The sequence below is a fragment of the Puma concolor genome, chromosome C2 (genome assembly GCF_028749965.1).
Source record: "Puma concolor isolate L17-30 chromosome C2, mPumCon1.1.hap2, whole genome shotgun sequence".
Lineage (NCBI taxonomy): Eukaryota > Metazoa > Chordata > Mammalia > Carnivora > Felidae > Puma > Puma concolor.
The window spans coordinates 42,583,691-42,601,880 of record NC_141675.1 but is presented as its reverse complement, the minus strand read 5'-3'; the positions used below and the strand labels follow the sequence as shown (position 1 = coordinate 42,601,880).

At 40.4% G+C, this 18,190-nt stretch overlaps 1 long non-coding RNA gene across 2 annotated transcripts in view; it reads right to left on the bottom strand.

Moving 5' to 3' along the window:
* The window catches only part of LOC147577217 (uncharacterized), a 98,924-nt gene extending 80,839 nt beyond the window's left edge, over positions 1-18,085 (bottom strand). For both annotated transcript variants that reach the window (XR_015240035.1, XR_015240036.1), the window contains exon 1: positions 17,807-18,085. This is a non-coding gene — a long non-coding RNA (uncharacterized LOC147577217). The remainder of the gene's footprint in view (positions 1-17,806) is intronic.
* Positions 18,086-18,190: the final 105 nt, after the last annotated feature.

Genomic DNA, 18,190 nt, shown 5'->3' with positions numbered 1-18,190 from the left:
GAAGTCAAGGAAAAAAGTAAGGACAGCTTAAAACAAAATGAGTTATAATCCAAATGTTTAGTGTCAGACTGGTACTTAGACAATACTGACTTAAGGTGAATAAGAAATTATGGATGAAGTGATATGAAATCGGGACTTCTCTTCAAAATAATACAGGATGAGGGAGTGGGTGAGGGTACGGAAGAAACATGTGGCCATCAGTTGATAGGTACTGAAACCGAATGATGGCTACATGGAGGTTTATGATATTTGTCTAGTTTTTTTTATATATTTAAAATGCATCATGATAGCTTTTATAAAAAGAAATGAATTAAAAAATAAGTGAAGGGCACCTGGCTGGCTCAGTCGGACGAGTAGGAGACTCTTGATCTCAGGGTCATGAGTTCAAGCCCCAGGTTGGGTGTAGAGCTTACTTAAAGAAGAAGGAGGAGAAGGAGGAGGGGAAGAAATAAGTGAAAAATGGGAAGCGGGGACAAAAGAGACACTTAACGTGTCCATATGATGTTGGAAATGATAAGGGGTAGCATTAATCATTTTAACTGCTACAGGCCTGAGCCAGTGCTGTCCTGGGAAGTCCATGATATATGATCATTCTACTTTCCACCAGCAGGTTTCAAACATCAGGCTAATGTGATTTAAAACTTGCTACCAAAACAAAAAGAGAGAGAACGACTTGTAACGATGAACATTTAGATAATTAGCAATCACTTGTTTTTTAAGTCTTTGTGAAGAACTGGTCCCAAAGCACTGCCTAACCACCGATCCTTCTGGACCAGAAGTTGCAAACTGGTGGCCTGGGGTTGGATCCAGCCTGCAGATGTGTTTGCTTTGGCCTGAAATGTATTTGGTTACAGATTGCTTTTCTTAAGACTTTGAGCTCATTGCCAATATTTCCAAGCTGAAAGATGTCATGTTAAAATCCAGATTTCTATCTTCTTTTGAAAAACTTGAGGAGTTTTAAGACAAGGCAGACATTCTCATGTGTCAACAAATCCACCCCAGTCCTCACTTCTCTCCAGTGAGTTCTAATTCTGGGCTGCTTTGCTTAGTTCTTTCTTTGGCTCCTACAGATACTTGACTTCTCAACTTTTGGACTAGATCAAGCTCTCTTCATTAGAACAATGAAAATGAGGTTGCCTGCAGAAGCTGCTATTTAATAAAGCAATTGAAAATAGAAATCAATAAACCCAGACAATTAATCTGGAAATTCCTGAAGATCTGTAGACTTTTAAATAAGTCCAACGGAAAGAAGCTAATTCTATTTAGAAAATTCCTCTTTAACTTTTCTACTTTTTTCCACATTTCAGATCATTTCCTGTTTACCAAAGTAATTTAGCATGAACTATGTGAGTAGAGCTCCCAGAAATTCTCTTACCAAAAAAGACAATAGCCAATCTACAGCCCATTGGCAAAAGGCACAGTTACAGGCCCCAGCCCAATGACTGTTGCCCACCCTATTTCTTTCAACAAGCCCGGAACATCACTGGGTGTGTGATTATTAGCAACTCTTCATTAATTACAAGCCTCATAAACAGCTGTGCAATGTGGGAGGTTGGGGAGAAACAGCTCCTGTCTTCATAAGAGAGACTTGGAACTAAAAGGGGTTTCTAGCTACAAAGCATTCCAAAATAGGTTGAGTTGTTTTGAGAGTAGACAGAATAACATAAGAAAGCAAGAATGTTCATCCTGAAGATTGGTACCGAAACAACAACTAAAAAATCTTCCACTCGATCACAAAGGATAATGGAGAACTGTAGTTGGTTTCATAATCAACTTACACAAACTTAAATGTTTTGAAAAAAATACAACTGGTAAAATTATCTATGACCTACGCTTGTGTCTCTTGTGAGACAGAGAACTGCGTTTGCCTGCTTAGTGTTGGCACTAAACCAAGGAAGAGTTATCGGGGAAAAGTTTGGGGGAGTTTATTTCCAACGGTTTCCACTATGAAATCCCCACTATAGCCAGGCTTATCTCAACTCTTGTCTGCACATGGTTTGGCCTCTCCTATTATCTATGGATTCCCTCTGAACAAAAAACATCTATATTTTTGTTTCAGAGGGGGGGATGATTGATATTCTTGGTACTAAAACAAAAGAGTTAAGGTCTATTTAGAGAACTGTCTTAAACACTTTGTGGTCATCCATATAATTAAAAATCACATGATCATTAGGAGAAATGAGCTAGAGCTATAAAGAATAGTATAAATCCTTGGGGCGCCTGGGTGGCGCAGTCGGTTAAGCGTCCGACTTCAGCCAGGTCACGATCTCCCGGTCCGTGAGTTCGAGCCCCGCGTCGGGCTCTGGGCTGATGGCTCAGAGCCTGGAGCCTGTTTCCGATCCTGTGTCTCCCTCTCTCTCTGCCCCTCCCCCGTTCATGCTCTGTCTCTGTCTGTCCCAAAAATAAATAAACGTTGAAAAAAAAAAAATTTAAAAAAGAATAGTATAAATCCCTAGCACAAATCGCTTCATAAAAAAGTTCCCAAAAAATAATATTACCATTTATCCTATATACTCATTATCTCCAATTCCTCTCCCCCTTTTGTCTCCTTCAAACCGACTCCAAAGAGATCATTATCTCTACCATTACAACCCCCTGATTGTTCATGTCAAATCACTGGTACCCTCTGTTACTGAATTAAATGATCACTTCTCTCTCCTACTCTGACTTGGCCTGCCATCACATTTGACACAGCTGATCACTCCTGCCTTCTTGAAACACTTTCTTCACGTAGCTGTCATGACACCACCTCTCCTAGATTTCTTCCTCTCTCACTCACTGCTTCTCTCCTTTTCTAGTTCTTCCATATCTCTATGACTTCTAAATTTTGGAGAGGCCAAGACCTGAACCTTATACCTCTTCTTTCTTTATATTTGTTTTTTGGTGGTCTCATTCAATCTCAAAGCTTTAAATACTATCACTATGCTGATGACTCCAATCCAACTGCCTGCTCAACTATTCCACACAAATGTCTGAAGGCATATCTAACCTACCATTGCCAAAACTGAGTTCCTGATTTCCACTCCCTAACACACATGCCCTAAAAACTTCCCCTTCCACAATCTTCTTTATCTCAGTTAATGAAAACTGCATCTTTCCAATGATTCAAGGCCATCCTTGTTGTCAACACTGATTTCTCTTTTTTTCTCACATCTGCATCTAATCCAGAAGAAACTTTGTTTGCTCTACTATCAGAATCAATCCAGAATCTTGACTACTCATCACTTTCTCTGCTACTCCCTTGTCCAGATCACTATGATCTGTTGCCTGAATCATAGCAATAGCCTAACATCTGAACTGCTGCCAGCCTCTTTCCGTCTAGTCTCAACTCAGAAATCATGATGATCCACTCAAAATAAGTCAGATCAAGTTACTTTGCTCAAAATATTACAGCGTCTTCTACCTCACAGAGAATTAAAGTAAAGGCCTTAAACTTGTTACCAAGAACAGCAGTGAGTAGTCCCAACTCCTCCCCAGCTCCCAGAATCCCATAGTTACTCTGACCTCCCCTACTCTTCTCCCCCTTGTTCATTCTGCTTCAGACTGACAGAACTTCTTCATGTTCTTTGAACATGCAGTCACCTGCTGTTCCGTATGCTTATAATGTCTTTTCTCTAGATGGCCTCTTACAAGTCTTGGCTCAAATGTCACCTTCAAATTGGTCTGTTCTCTGGCCACTTCTTTCCTATTATCTTCAGAATTTATTTTTCTGCATAGCGCTCATGATCTTCCCAAGTACCATGTAACATATTTATTTAGCGAGTTTTATGTCTGTCTGTCTCCTCTGGCAGGTAAAGTCCATGAGGGCAACAATTATTGTTCATTTTATGCAATGCTAAATTTCCAGTGCATTCAATTACTATTTGCTAAATAGAGAAATAAATTTATGTGATATTATACTATTTTCTATAGAATGTGTGTATGTGTGTATATCTCTAAAGCACATTTAGCTCTAGGGAGAGTACTGAGTAGGGAGAGGGTAAATGGTATCAGGATTGGTGTGGGTGGAAGAGGATATCAAAATGGTACTTTATCCTTATTAAGTATTATTTCAAGTTTTTAAATGTGAGATAGTCCTTATTTTTATATTATGGGAGATCGATTGTTTGTTAATAACATAACACATCGCAAGAACATACTGTATAGCTCCTATCTCCTGCTCCCCTCCTCCAGCTACAGCTGATTGGACCAGTGTATATACCTAATTTAAACTGGGAAAATCAAAGTATCTCTCCCAGGAATTTGAAACTGGTCATTGTAAGACTAAGGCACTCAGAGAGCTGTGAAAATTGGAACTAGAGGCCACATGGAATTTAAGACCAATGTCAAACAATACCACATGTAAAGTGAATTTCTGGAGAAACAAAGAAACATACATAAGACAAGAAAGATTATGGGGGTACCTGGCTGGCTCAGTTGGTGGAGCACACACCTCTTGATCTCAGGGTGGTGAGTTTGAGCCCCACGTTGTGTGTAGAGATTACTTAAAAATAAAATCTTTAGGGGCACCTGGGTGGCTCAGTCGGTTGAGCATCCGACTTCGGCTCAGGTCATGATCTCACGGTCTGTGAGTTTGAGCCCCACGTCGGGCTCTGTGCTGACAGCTCAGAGCCTGGAGCCTGCTTCGGATTCTGTGTCTCCCTCTCTCTCTCTCCGCCCCTCCCCCACTCATGCTCTGTCTCTCTCTCTCTCTGTCTCTCTCTCTGTCAAAAATAAATACACATTTTTAAAAATTTTTAAGAAATAACAAAAATAATAAATAAATAACAAATAATAAAAATAAAATCTTTAAAAAAAAGTGTATGCAAAAAGAGAAACAGGAAACTAGTGGAGCAGGTATGTAGATAAAGAGATGTTTTCAGTGTCATCCACATGCAGACATTACACTTTGTTTCCTGTCCATGTTCTTTCCTATCAATAAACACCCTTCAACATGAACTACTTTAAATAGAGTTCTATTCCCTGTGATGTTGAATCTTGACTTAAATACCAATATCTTGTTGATAGTAAAAACTAAGACAATATCCCAACATGGGAAAAATTGTAAAATATAAGAAAATGTGCTCAATGGTGAATTTGCTGCTTTTAATTAAAAAGTATAACAAGGCTAAGACCAAGGCTGATTCTTGCCTTTGCGGGATTGCTCAAATCTATATTAATTTGCATACTCTCATTATTTAGTTTTAAGTTTCATCATTGTTAAAGCTTTTCTTTAATATTTATTCAGCAAAAAATTCCTTAATTCTGCCATACGTTCCCAATAATTAAAACAGCTGTTTTAAGCCTGAATATCCCAAACCCCCAGTGGGGAAAGTTTCATGTAATTTGCTACTACTAATAAAGTACATAAATTTATGAATTTTTTTCCTGTTTTATAAACTTGAAAATTTACAGTTCCTTGCATTCCCATATGCATTCATTAGGGGAAGAGAAAATGGTGGGGTTACAGGTAGACCAACAAGAGCCACACATTATCATCAGCCTGTTTTACTATATCCCAAAACATAATTCGAAATATCCAAAGGTAGGATGTGACACAAATGTGAGCTTCCTATCATACCAGTCACTTACTCAGAAAGGCCTTTTCTAGTCCCTCAAGCTAGGATATCCACCAAAAAAGTATCTATCGCACTGTTCCATCCCACTTCGTATGATCTCATTTATTATTTTCTGATATTTTTTCTGTTTGCTTTGTTTGTCTTTCTGTTTCACTAGAATATGGTTCCATGGGAGCTGGTATTCAAGATATCTATCTTGTTCGTCACCATTTCCCCAGCACCTTAGAATACACTGCATCTGATACAAAACAGGCACTTAGCAAATATTTGTGGAGAAGAATAAAGGAATGGATTAATTAACATGCCAAACTAATTACCACTCCAGAACCTTTAGATTTTGTCTTTCCTTAGCCAGAACCCCCTTCTCTTTGTTCCTTCACATCACTTAGGTCTTAGGTCAAATGTCAGCTCCGCAGAAAGGCCACTGATTACGCTAGCCTCTCCACCCTGCAAGGACCTCCCGGTCCCACTACACTGGTTGAGTTTAAGCACAACACTGATGACTATATGAAGTTCCCTTTTATATGCATTCCTTTCATGTTAATTGTTGTCACTGCTCTCCCCACTGGAATGTAAACCCCATGAGGAAATTTGACTTACCACCGCATCTCCAGAATGGGCCTGGGATTTAGGAGGCCTTCGATAAATATTTGTTAAATGAGTGAATGAAAGGTTGGAAATTGCAATTTTAAAATATACACCCACACATGGTATCACTGCTCTTCAGTATTTGGAAACAGGCAACAAACTAAATTGCTATATGTGCAAATAATCTTTGGACAATTAAAATTTCACACGGCATCTAGATGAAAAGATTGTGAAATTATGTTTCCAGCTCTATTTAGAATCCTGGTTGGCTGCTACTTGCTTATAATCAGTAGCCTGTTCAATTTCGACTATCATTAGTTTCCAAGAGAAAATGTCCTATCTTTCCTCAGATAGACTAGAAAATGAAGTTGCAAAGGAGAAGACTTCACTACAATTAAACTACAACTATTGACATTTGGCAAATATATGTCACTGCCCAATGTATCTGTGTATACAAACAGACACAATTCCTAAAGGAAGGAAATGCCACGTTCCAAAAACAAACAAACAAGCAAACACAAAACCTCACATGTTTATCTCCACAAACAGAATTCAGTTACACCTCATAACACAGATCTAAAAGGGGGTGGGGGCGACTGGGTGGCTCAGTCAGTTGAACCTCTGACTCTTGGTTTCCACTCAGGTCATGATCTCATGGTTGCTGAGTTCAAGCTCCACCATCTGAGGGAATTCTGTCTGTCCCTCTCTCATTGCCCCTCCCCCGCTCACGCTCTCTGTCTCTCAAAATAAATAAACTTCAAAAAAAAAATGTAAAACTAACTAACTAACTAAATAAATAAATAAATAAATAAAAGGGAGGTAGGAAGTTCCTCCTCTGAGCCAGAAAATCACAATTACAATCACCCCAAGTCATTGGTTACTGAAATGATCCATAGTGGGCAGACTGGAATTGTCAAATATGGAGATTTTCACCACTAAGCCAATTCTGTCTTATGTCCTATGGCCCTTTCTCTACACAACCATTGTCAACCAATAGGCAGGCACTGTGAGATATCCTTTACACTCATCGCTCTTCGGAAATCTTTTCTAACTAATTTCATTCAGTCAACCACTAGGACAGTCAGTCAGACAACAAACACTTATTGAATGTCTATCATGTAGCTGGCACCGTTTGCGCAGTGAAAATATATCAGTAAACAAAACATAAAAATGCTTACCCTCATGGAGCTTATATTCTAACTGCATCACATTTACTTTAAAGATATTTAAAAGTAGAGATGATGAAAGCAGATGTTTGATAGAGATGAATACACAGAGTCATAGATACATCAACAGATACAATGGTTGGTACATAAGCACATAGTTATCCTATATTTCCCAGGGCACTCAGAATTATATCACTAAAGAGTATGTTTGGGATATAAATCAAGTATGCTGCTTTCCAATTGTTTTCCTATAACATTATGTGTGCATGTTATCCTCATTATGGGCTTCCCCTGAGCAGAAAACATGTTCTTCATTTTCTTCATACTCTGTTCAGGGGGCAAGTTGTACAGTGTCCCCAAACAGACTATGAGTTCATTAACTGAGTGTTTGTTGAATAATACATTGCATTTATCAGGTGCTTTTTAACTTTTTAAAAGGCACTTTGATGCACGTTATCATTATTAATATCACACACATATTCTTCCTCTAACGCTAGATCAAGAAGAAGACAGCGATTATAGTAAGGGTAATGGTGGTAACACAAATAGTATGTTTGAGACCACCAGCTTTGTTTGCTAAGAACCTGTCCAACATCATTACTGTTGTTGGCTTTTTGTTTTATGAATCTCGATGGAAGTTCAGACTCTAGAAAGTGCAGGCACCAGGAAGTTTAAAATCACAACAATAGAAGCAAGGCCCAGAGAAAAAGTCACATCCAAGGGCACAGTCTAGGACTTCAATCAAATGAGTTTTAAACTTCACGTTGTTAAAATGAAGATTCCCAATAACAGCCTAACCCAGACATTCTCATTCACTTAGAACTGAAGGCCAGGAATATGAATTTGTATAAACAGCTGATGGAAGCCCCCTGAGAAATACTGGTCCAGAGAGAGCTTACCTGACTTCAAAGGCTGGGCTGGGGATGGTTAGTTAGTTCAATGAATGGCTTCCACAGCTTGGCATGGTCAGATATGGCTTGATATGAGAGACATACATACATACATACATTACAGCAGACATAACAAAGTGATAAGAAGAGCCATCATTTCTGAATGCTGTTACAAGAACCACTACTGCTAAAGATGTAGGACCAGGATCTAGTCCCATGGAGGAAAGAACTAGAATGCTTCGAATGCTCTAGTCTCATGGTACTGTCTAGGCTGGTTTGCATCCTTGGGGAGATTTGGGTTGCAGACAGGAAAATCCAGCATAGTGAGAACATGGAAGAAAACTGAGACGGAATGCCAATCTGGGCAGGATAGGTTGAGAGGAAGATAACTTGGCACTTTGAAGGATTTACTTATTCTTATCCCTAATATTCTAGAACTGGTTAGGAAATGGGGAAGGGCAACACAAGTCAAAACTGGAGGCCCACTATAAAAACTCAAACCTGAAAATCATAATTCAATTCCAAGTTCCATAATGAATTACATTATGAGGATGCTGTGTTTTCTACTTCCATAAGGAATGGCCCAGAAATGAAGTCTGAAGGGCAGATGTGTTATGGAAGGAGAAACAAGAGGCAGGAGTTAACCCTGAACTTCAAGAGTCTCTATTTCCCATAAGAAAAGTAGAAAAAGAAAAGCATTATGCTATAGCAAGAATCTCATTTTAAAATCTCTGTCATTATTTTCTCCACATACTGAGAAATGTTCTACCATAATCAATGCACAAAACGACCACAAGTAGAAAGTGACAACTAGACCTTCCCATAGATCTTGAAACATTTAGATGACAAACATTCAAGTAACTACAAGTTTAAATTATCAAGCAACATTTTTGCTGGCAAGGTGTTATGAATTCATATCTAATACATAGGGATATATGGAAAAAAATATTAGCATTTATTTAAACCAGAGGGAGTATTTTCATGTATGTAAAAACTGAAGTTGAAAGAGATTCACTGGCTTCTCCAAGGACACGCTTGGGTAGTCCAGGACGATGCAAGTACACTTTTATCTTTTTAATTTTTAATATAATTTCATTCCTTCTTTTGACTTCTCTACTGATAGATAGAAAAACACTTTAGTGGAGTTCTTCTTGACATTTTATCTTTTTCATTTTTGCTAGTTTATTAAGAAAAAATAAATATATACAGAAGTAGAGAATATTACCATAATCCCAGGTACCCATCTCCCTGCAATAAAAGTCTTGGTTCTCACACTCACTCATTCCCACCCCTCGCCCAAGATTATCTGAAGCAAATTCCAGACATCACATAATTTCATACATAAATAGTTTGGCATAGAGCTCTAAAATATCAGTACTCTCTTTTGAAAAATCAACAACATATGGCTTCATGTGACTTAATGAGATAAGGAAACAATACATTTAAATCACAGTGCATAAATTCATATTTATTATTATATCAATAATTGGGGGATTACCTTGGGTGAAATAAAGCTGAAACCCAATGAATGCATTTAAGTGGTAGTTTTTCAAGTACAATGATTTTTCCATACCAGTACAAGTTCATAGGATTTTTTTTTTCATTAAAAGATTCCTAGTCATCACTTTTCCCCAAATCAGAAACTTTTTAGTGAATTATTCTCACTCCATTATGACTACTAGACTCTGGAGATTATGAGATTTCCCACTTGAAGCTTCCATCTTCATTGATTATGATGATAATCAAGTGAATTATTCTTTTGCTCTTGATAACTACAGAGCTCCTTGATTCCAGTGGCTAATAAAGGCTCTGGTATTGGAAGTAAAACTGTTAAAAGGATCGAGAACAGCAGCTCAAAGCTCAGGCCAGGCAGTGTTTCAGAAAAACATACTAGTTGACTTGAAAAAGCCACTCTGCTTTGTAGCAAACATTAAGAACTTATTAAGTAATAAATATTTACATATTAAATAATAGGATGTCTAGGGTGTGCTTCAAAATAATTCTGAGGAGAACGGTGGATGGAAATATTATAAACTGGGCTATTTGTTGATAGACGCTGAAGTTGGGCAATAAAGATTTATTACATTATTCTCTCTACTTTTGTATGTATTTGAAATTGCTCAATATTAAAACTTGTTACAAAAAGGATTAGAATCACATGACAATGACACAACAAAGTCCTCAAACACACTTTGTGACCCTTCCTGCTTGAATCAACTCATCCAAACAGCTAGAAAATACAAATCAAACTGATCTGAGTTGCGCCACTTTCCAAATGACCCAAAAACAGCACCAAGGGAAAAAAAAGGAATGTGAATAATATGTAATTGGACCAGTTACCTCTAATTCTTTGATTGGTTACAGGTTAGTCCTACTTTGAGCTTCTAAAGAACCTGATTGGAACCCTTTTCAGAAAACATGAATTATTTCTTAGTTTCATAGGGTGACTATCCAATGTTATAAAGTGGACATAAAATTTCCTTGGAAAATACTGCCAAAGAATCACATCAGCCTTAGGGGAAGGGAAAACATGGCTTAATATTTCAGAACAAAAAATAGTCTTGAAAAATTAGTCCTAGGGGCGCCTGGGTGGCGCAGTCGGTTAAGCGTCCGACTTCAGCCAGGTCACGATCTCGCGGTCCGTGAGTTCGAGCCCGCGTCAGGCTCTGGGCTGATGGCTCAGAGCCTGGAGCCTGTTTCCGATTCTGTGTCTCCCTCTCTCTCTGCCCCTCCCCCGTTCATGCTCTGTCTCTCTCTGTCCCAAAAATAAATTAAAACGTTGAAAAAAAAATTAAAAAAAAAAAAAATTAGTCCTATGCTGACACTTTTATAGTGAATATTTTAAAAACTGAATTAAAATGAACAAAAGAACCATAATGAAAACAAACAAAAGATTTATTTGTTAGTGACAAGGGAATCTGTATTTAGATCAAACAAATAATAGAAAAGAGAGAAACCCTGCTCAATTCTATAAAGTGTAAATGTCCTGGTGACCAATCAGTGTTCTCTTTTCAGATATTTACCTAGAGTTGTCAGAACTTGGTCTCTGCTTGGTCTGACCCACTTCGACCATTAAAATGGACACCCTGGTTGCTGAAAAGCTCTGACCAGCCCCAGATCCCAGCATTCCCAGAGTTTAAGCCCATCCATGGGAGCCCAGGCTAGCTGACTACAGATGGGCACTTGGACAAAACTTCCCCCAAAAGACAAAGGCCTGGCAAGGATTCAGGCAGTGAGCTCACAACACCACTGCCACCATCCTGAGAAAGGTCTTCTGAAAATTTCATTTTACCTTAGGTTCTAGAGCAAGGAAGAGAAGAAGAGAAGAAGGAGGAGCTAAAGAGAAGGAAAAGGAGCAAAAGAGGGCATGAAGGAAAGAGAAAGAAAAATCCGTGATATGACATTTTGTTCTGATTTTCTAAAGCAGCAAGTGACATCCAATATCTTCTAAAGAGAATCAAAAAGTAAAACATTCCCCAATTTTGTGTATGCCTCTCTTATGACAAGTACCATATTTTACCTTATATTTTGAATAACTGTGTATATTTCTCCTGTTATATGCCTGGAAGGAAGAAAGCATTTGAAATTTAATTTTGAAATGACATAGTCTCTATTAACAATAACTATACTTATCTCTAATGTTTGTCGGGCTAATTAATTAATCAATTAATTGGTCTAGTCAAGTGCAGTTAGCTGACAGGTAAGTAACAAGCAACAGCTGCAGAACCTGTGGATTGAATAATATACTCAATATATTTAGCTCTTCACACTGATCTAGCGAGGAGAGTGTGCAGGAGCATTGTGTTTTCCTCTTATTCTTGTTACTTACATGGTGGGATTTGTATCGCCTTCAAATATACACCTATTTGTATATGACCAGAACTTAGTTTACACTTCCTAAATTCATGCTCTTAAACATTTGAATTTAATAGTGTTTCCATCTCTTAAGCATCCTCTATCCCTGTTTACGAAAATACTCCTTGTAATTCACATAAACAAAACACTGGAAATGTATTTTATTTCCTTTTCAAACTAAGAAGGAGAAAAAGAGGTTTCCTGTAGCCTTCCTTGTTTAGTAGAACACATTTCTGAAACAAGACTCTCAGGGAAAAAAAAAAAAAAAAGAAAACTTAACAATGAGGTTTTACAATAGGAATTGCTAGTTGATTTCATTTATATCCCAAATCAGTTAAGATTTCCCTGATTTATTTTTTTTCACAAATAAAAAGTTAAAAGGTTTGTTGTTGCTTTTTTTAATCCATAAGCAAGACTAAGTGAAATCCCTACTTTGAGGACTACATAAAAATTTAGTGAGCATCTTGTCTAGGACACTGATTTCACAAGTGCAAATCTAAGTAAGAGCCAAGAATATCAACTGACTTCACGAGGTCAGCAAGTGAAATCATGTTTGAAGCAGCAGAAAAATCACATAACCTCCATAGGATATTGTCTAAATTGTACAAATCACTTATTTGAAGATGTACACACACACACACATAATGACTTTCAAATGTGGCCCTTCAATTCAATTATTGCCTTAAATCTGTAAATATTTATTGATTCAGGAACTGTAATAATATTAGCTGACTTAAAAAAAAATCTAATGAATATCCTAGGGTTTTTCTCAGCCAGGGTGTTATAAACATAGTCTGGAATATATCTTAGGCCTATAAATTTCAGCCTGCTGTACCAAAAATAGCAGAACTCTCTGGAAAGATTTGTAGTATATAAAAGTAGTAGTACGTAAAATAGAAACCAGCACCGAAGTTGTTGAATGCCAATTAACTGTTGTCCGCAACTCCAAATATTTTTTATTCCAGCTAACACACATTTTTGGAATTTTAAAGAAAAGTCTAGGTATAACAAGCCATAGAAATACATAATAATCATAGCAGAAAAAGTAAATGATGGACCCTGGACCTTTGTTTGTTTTTATTTCCCTAAATGAGGTTTCTTTTCATTTTTCTTTTTGTGTGCAGTTACCTCTTTTCTAATACATTTAATACACAATTCTTGGAAATTTTTATTGATGAATGCTTGTGGAATTTTGTACATTTACTAATGTGACTGTTGACACTTTTTAAAATTCTCCTTCACAAAGCTCTCAATACTGCAAATATATGTATCTGATGTATAAGAGTGAGCTCCATTTTTACTCATATTTTACAAAATAATTATTGCACACTTCTGAGAGATTGTATATATTTGTTAAATATTTACCACATAACTATTGGTTAAAAATAAATTATAAACTTGAGAATAAAATGGTCACCATCACAGTTCTGAGTCAAAAGCTGCCTGCAGGGCTCTAAAACTTCCAAAAGAAAAATTAAAGTTCGGTCAGTTGTTTTTCTGTCTGTGAAACACTAAACAAATTACCTGCCTTTCAGAATACTTTTCAGGATATTTCTACCTCCTATAGATATAACTAGAGAGGCTTTTCATTGTGGCCCTGTGGATCCTGACAAATACATTTTATATTCATATGTATGAAGATAATTTTATATTTTTGAGAGCTGCTACTTCTTGGTCTTATGCAGTGATACATGTGAACTTTATTTTTATATACAGGATCTTTCAAACAGCTAATATAGCAAGAGAATTGCAGAGAAATTATTTATGACAAGTAAGATAATATGCAAGATGCTTAAATCTGTGGATTATTGTTTCCACTCCTATAAAAATTGTCTTGATTCAAATGGGTTAGTTTAATTCTTACATAATTTCATTCTTTTTCCAGAAAATCACCTCACCATCACCTGTGGAATTCCATCATATATGGCATGATTTCTTTCTTCCTTTTGTAGAGAAGAGCCCAAGAGAGAATTCGTGCCACAGTGACCCTGCTGTGCCCTATGTTTATTCGGCAGTAATCCTCGGGGAAAGGATTTTGAAAATGTATTAGAGCTAGCACCGAGAACGAGTGTTATTTTGAAGAAGTTACTGCTCCTTAACATTCTATTTTAAGTAGATATTATAGGTGTGATTCCTTTTAAAACAAAAGAAAAAAGGAGAGCTGTGTTTGATTTTACAAATGGAAGGTTTTGTTCCTGATACCGAATGGCATTATTCATTTACCTTGGCCCTGTCGGTGTTTGATAGGGTTTTTTCCCCTCCTTTTCACTCAACAACAACAATAATAGTATCAGATCTCGGACTAAGAATCTCACGAAACAGAAAAGGGGATGTGAGCATCCTAGATCCAGCTTTATGAAGCAATGCCCACACACATCTCACCCCCTTGGTTGATAGAGATGATTAAGCTCCTCAAGCTTGAATCTACAGGGAAGTTGTAACCATGCAGTTCCCACATGAACAAATATTGGCGCTTCCACCAAGAATCCCCAAAACCAGTTACAAAGTGAAGAGCTCAGACCTACAAAAGTGTGGACCCAGAGGGCAGACGGGACCACAAGAAGGTGCGAAGTTGGTAACTATGCTTTGAGAAACCGGGATATATATATATATATATATATATATATATATATATATATATATATCCCGCCTGAATTATAGCTTGAGCTTTCTTTGCAATATTTACCATCTAATAATTAATGACGCCCACGCCGGGCGCCTTGTTGCCAGGACTGGGGTTCGGGCCACCGGGAGCCCCTGACGTCAGCGGCAGTGCGGCCTGCGTCAGGTCCCCCGAGCAGCCCCGAAGGTGGCCCCGACCGACCTACCGAGGCCTTGGGGGCTTCGGGGAGGGAGCCCCGGGCAGGGCTGGATGATATCCCAGAAGGAGCCAAAGAGGCTTTCCTCAAGCCAGCCAGTAAGTCACGTCGCATTTAGAACTTCAGGGTTCACGGCTCCGGGGTACTCGCGGGTACCCCAGAGTTGCGACCGGGTCCGGAGGCCCAAACCCAGGTGTAAGCTCCCGGGGCTAGACGAGGGTGGAGGCTGTAGAGAAGGGGGCCAAAGAAACTCGGAGCAAGTCTGTAAGCGGCAAGTGCTTCCTTCCTTCCACTCTTACAAGCATCAGCATTGTAGTAATCCCACCGACTCCCAAAAGTGGACCTTAAAATGAAATAGATCCACCGTTTCCACCTCAACTTGACACAACTCGGAAGTTGGTGGTCCCGGGCAGTGTCTCGCCCTTGCACCAGTAACTGGTGATCGCAGACTGGGTAGGAGGGTGCTGGGACCCGCCACTGGGGGAAAATGAACTCGATCTCTCAGTTAACTGGCCACAATCTTTCCTTTCTCCATCCTCTACCAACCTTTCCCTTCTTTCTCCATTCTCTTCTTAACTCTTAGACCATTTTTGCAACCTTCTCAAGCCTGCGGGGTTCTCAAGAGTCTGGAAAGGTGTGATTTTTCCAAAGAGGGCCAGGACGTCTATCGTCTCGAAAAGTGTTCAACCGGCTCAGTTGCCCTTGTCCTAAGGGTCGGGAACCAGAATTTGGCGAGCCGTCGGCCTGTGCGTGGGGACGCTATCTACAAAACCCATTGTGGAGCAAGTCCTGTAGCTCTCATAGGCCCTGTCTGTATTTCTTCAACGTAGGCTCTTGGAGAATGACCTCTCTCCCCTAGATTCCTTATTTTTAACCTATCTTTTTTTCCCATGATAGTAAGTGCCTTTCTCGTTTAATTTTCCGTCTTTTCATCTACACTCAGAGGACACCGAGGAATGGAGACAGAGCCTCTCTAAGCAAAGATAGGAGGCCAAAAACTGTTTCGCGTACGTTTTCCTCTGGATTAAATCCGCATCCCAGGAACCGCCCCTGCGTAGACCCAGCAAAACCCAGCGGCAGAACCCAGCACTCAGGTGCAGAAAACGTCTGCGTCTGCCTCTGCGATACTCTCCCCGGGACAGCAACGTGAAGAAGCCAGCGGTTAGAGGGTTGCCAGGTACAGAGCAAGAACACCGTTTCGCTTCGCCCTCCCCCTTCCACTCTTAGAGTGGCTGGAAACTTCGACAGGAGAGAATTTCTCCCCCCTTTCCAACTGACAACAGCGGGCTCTGCTATTGGGGGAAAGAAAAGAAAAGCATTTTCTGGCGGTACTCTTTTTTTTTTTTTTTTTTTTTAAGTTCGAGCTTTAATGTGAGCTTAGATATAATGACACCTTCCCGAATCAGTCAATAAATACCGAGGGAGCCGCCGCACCCTGCAAGTGGCCGCAGCAAAGTCCCCAACCTCTGCCCCATCCGTGCGGCCGCTGCGCTCCAGGCCAGGGTGCTGGTGGCCAGCCTGCCTTCCCTTTCCGGGCTCCAACGTCTGGAGACAAATCGAACCAAATCAAATTGAGGGACACGTCAACTTTGAAACGGCTTTAAAATCTGTGACTCCCTCCTCTGTGTGTGCCCCACTGCCTGGCGGATATAAATTGTCATACTCCAGTATCTCCACCGAGTAAAACAGCATCTCAAAATATACGGATCTCAGAAAAGGATTATTGCCCTAACTGTGCCGCTGCCTTCACAGTCTTGCTTAGTATTAGGATTTAACACAACAGTATTTATTAGAACGAATGATTAGCTTTATTTATAAGCATTTCGTCCAAGTGGTGACTTGGGAGATTTCAGGAATTATTCAGAGAAGGCTTTTTGGTTTTGTTTTGTTTATTTTTTAAGGAGCTAGGAATGTGTCTTTTACCCGGTGTCCTCCACTGCCCTTTTCAGGCAGCGATTGGCCCTCCTGACATTTGGTTAAGCCTCGGGACTTAAAAAGATCATTTCCTCGTACACTAATTTGAGCAAAATCTGGATTCAGAGTGTGGGTTTACACGCCCAGCTCGAATGTCTAATGTATCAAATCCTCGTTAACGAACGGCCCGCTCCGTGGCCGTGTCAGCCAAAGGTCAGTCCCGTGCAACAGGGCAGCACGGTTCAAAAGCACTCTTCCAGAGCCCTGCCTACCCCTCCCCCCCAAAATCCATCTTTCACGTTTCAATAATAGAGCACACGGAGTTCCAGCGAGAAACACCAAGGCTGCTTTTCTTTCTTTCCTTCTTTCTTCACATTAGTGACATGTAAACGATGGGTCCTAGGGCAACTACTGAAAAATTACGTTTATTTTTTTTTTCCGGGGAAGGGAGTGGAGTTAGTGGACAAGGTAATTGTCGAAATGTCCTCAAGAGGCACGTATATTTGAGAAGCGTGACTTAGAAATCTTCACTTAAAATAGTAACAACAACAACAAGGACTTCACAGCATTCGAATGAAACCTCTGAGTAAACTTTGTTGGAGACCTTAGGGATTAGACACTGCTTTAGGGAAGGGACAGTTTCCCTCCCCCATACTCCCCCAACACTCTCTCTCTCTCCTCTCGCTCTCTGCTCTCGCTCTCGCTCTCTCTCTTTAGAGACCAGCAGAAAGCTTATTCTTAAAAGGTAGCTTTTGGTGTCCAGAGGGACAAAGAGGATCCAGGGGAGCGAGGCTGGACCCTTTTCGCTCCCGCCTCACTGGGGAGCCCCGCGACATTTCTCACTACCTTGAGGTCCTAGGCGTTCATACACACCAGCCGCAGAGGCCGGATTCGCGCGGCTGCTCCAAACCAGCCCAACTTCTCAGCGCGCGCTTCGGGCCACGCGCGTGCACGAAGTCGCGGGCCCAGTCCGCTAGGAAGGTGGCAGGGCGGGGTGGGGGAAGAACGCGACTTACCAAGTCTGGGGTCTAGGTTTCGGGCAAGGTTGGCAGCAGACAGAAGCCGGGCAGATAGTCCTACCGGAGACGGGCAATATGGGCAGGGACTAAGGCGCGAGTGGGTGGGGGTGGGGGTGGGGGGAGGAAAGCGCCTTTCTGGTTTGGGGTCCATCTTGGCCCCGGCTAGCTCCCCCGCCGTCGCCTCCGCAGACTAAACTCGGACTGACCCGGGGAGGCCACAGAGCCTGCCTCGCCTCCATCAGGCCAGAGCCTCTGGGCCTCTGGCGCCGACCCCGAGGCGCCGTGGGGGGGGGGGGGGGGGGGGAAGCGTCCCCACTCTCTGGCCGGAGAGGAAGCAACCAAGTCGCAGGCACTGATGCTGGCGGCCAAGCTGAGCAGCCG